At 45.1% G+C, this 2,635-nt stretch overlaps 1 pseudogene; it reads left to right on the top strand.

Annotated features, from left to right (window-relative positions):
* The first annotated feature begins 426 nt into the window (after window positions 1-426).
* On the top strand, window positions 427-523 carry LOC114615089 (annotated as a pseudogene).
* Window positions 524-2,635: the final 2,112 nt, after the last annotated feature.

Below are 2,635 nucleotides of genomic sequence, written 5' to 3'. Positions count from 1 at the left end.
GATTAGAACTTACTTCAGCCAGGCACACAGAAGAATAATGCCTAATTCTATGGTGCCAGAAGATTACCTGTGGTGAAGAAGGAGGTGCTAGAGGTAAGAGATGGCCAAAGCTCTATGATATGGGAATTCTGAAGGTTGTGGTGAGGTCTATACCACCTTCCAGAGAAACACTCCTCAGGAGCCCTTGGTTGTCTCTGCAGCACCTGGCATACTAAAGTAAAAGAGAGAGAGCACATTTCAAGGGAAGGGGCTGCACTCCAAGCAGGCCTTTGGGCTTTAAACTCTCTCCATCAATCTTGCCCTGATCTGAACTCATTCCTCCACCTGGAACAGCATGCACGTTGACTTCGTAAAGCCTCCCTCCATCTTCAATCCTTATTATTTGAGTTAAAATGTCTCCACCACTAGTTTCAAAAGAGATCATTTGACAAGGGCATGAAAAGCCCATGTAAAAATAAATCATCTTTTGCCACCCAGAACTCAGTGTTCAATATGAGTTTTGGTACACATAGGAAGGAACATGAGGTGGGTGTGGTGCCCCACACCTTTAATTCCAGCAATCAAGAGGCAGAGACGGGGTATCTCTGTTTGAGGCTAATCTGGTCTGCATGGCAAGTTCCATGGCGGGGAGGGAGGAAAAGAGGGGCATGATAAGTAATCTTAGTTTTTAGCGTAAAATTGGTTCTCAGGAAATTTTATAATTTCAAAACTTTCTTTCACACACAGATACACACACTCTTACACCCCATCCCCAATCCACAGCTGTCTGCTGTCATCGAAGCCCTGTGTACCTGTCCTGAGAAGGAGCAAACACTGCTAACAACCCAAGTCATAAAACAATTAAGAGGATGGCCTGTGCCCCATCTGCTCTGTTCCTCCTCAGGAAAAAGGCACCCTATGCTGCTGTCCTTTCATTTTTTAAGCCCTCTTCCTGTTGTCAATTCCCTCACAGTGAGGGAGCATGCTGGGCAACAGCTTCCACCTTTGTGGAGATCCCAACAGCTCAGGCATCGCTCTGAGGTATCCATGACACTCCCAGACTAGGCCTGGGCCTAACTCCAAACAAAACTCCAAACAAGGGGAGTACCAAGGCTACACACTAATGTGTTAATAAGAATTTTAAACTCAAGCGTTGGTGGCGCACGCCTTTAATCCCAGCACTTGGGAGGCAGAGGCAGGCAGATTTCTGAGTTCGAGGCCAGCCTGGTCTACAGAGTGAGTTCCAGGACAGCCAGGGCTATACAGAGAAACCCTGTCTCGAAAAACCAAAAAAAAAAAAAAAAAAAAAAAAAGAATTTTAAACTCAATCAACAAGTTTGCTATGGAGACACCAATGACTTTCTTTTTTTCAGTCACTCTTCAATTTGTTTTCTTCATATTGTTGATTTAAAGGATATCTAGAGGCTGGTCAGATGGCCCAGAAAATAAGGGCACTTGATAAGCTAAATGCAATCCCAGGACCAATATAAGGTAAAAGGAGAAAACTGACTCCACAAAGCTGTTCACTGACCTCAAATCATGCACCACACATTCATACACACACACACACACACACACACACGAAATTTAATTGAGTTGAAGGATTTATAATAAAAGAACTCCCCATAGAGGGAATTTTCTTGGCTGTATTTTGCTGTACCCCAACAAGAACTTTTGTGATGGCCTTCAACCTAGCAGCTGGTGGGGCATGGTCACTGTCAACCGGTGCGTTGTTCAGCTTAGGTACCCTCAGGCAGGACTTGCTCCCCATCATTGTCTCAGAAAGGTACTGTGCCCCCAAAACCACTCCCATGTTCTGTACCTGGAAAGCTATATGGCAAACAAATTGCAGTCTGGTGATCACAGCTTGGTATCTCAGGTGCCCTTTCTACGTTCAGAGTTTTAACTGCTAAGACTGATGTGGTTGTGAGTGAGGAAGCTGATGTCTGAGGTATCCCCCATGAAGGGACACCTAGGCCTCCTTCACAGTCAGATGGCTGTGGACCTCAGTGTGAAGGGAGAAAATGCTTGCTGTAATTAGCTCAGACTTTCTTAGAACTCAGGTGTCTAAACTGGCATATTATCTGTGATCCTGCTTGTTTACAGAGAGCCTTAAAATGAATTCTTTATGTTTAACAGGAGCTACATTTTACTACATCCAGAACAGAGACTCGTAAACTCCCAAAATAGATTCCTTGCCTTGCAGACTAAAAGAAAAACAACAAAAAGCACAAAAGGTTTATGAGACGTAGCCACAAAACACTGGGTGTTGTTTCTCCAGTCAAATGCCTCCTTTCTGGCATCCATGTGGACACACTGCCCTGTCACCCTGGTTAGAGGCAGGCCATCCTTATTTCTGTTTGGCACAGCAGGAAAGAGAAGCCAGCGTTTTGAATGTGTTGCACACAGTCTTCACTACCCCCAGGGGCTCCAAACTCTAACTCCTGCGCCACTGTAGGGCATAGAGACCCAGTGCACTCGCACACTTTGGATACAGCAATGCTTCTCACTAAATTCCCAGCGAGCACAGTACCACTTTGCTACTCCCTGATAAGATCAGATATAATCCTGGGTTTGTTTCCAGAGTTCCCTATAGTAACCTCCCAGTCTAACTCCATGAACTCCATGGGAGTAGTCCCTGTCTTTCTCCTCTATG

The sequence above is a fragment of the Grammomys surdaster genome, unplaced genomic scaffold (genome assembly GCF_004785775.1).
Source record: "Grammomys surdaster isolate TR1022 unplaced genomic scaffold, NIH_TR_1.0 126546, whole genome shotgun sequence".
Lineage (NCBI taxonomy): Eukaryota > Metazoa > Chordata > Mammalia > Rodentia > Muridae > Grammomys > Grammomys surdaster.
This window is presented reverse-complemented; position numbering and strand designations above follow the sequence as displayed.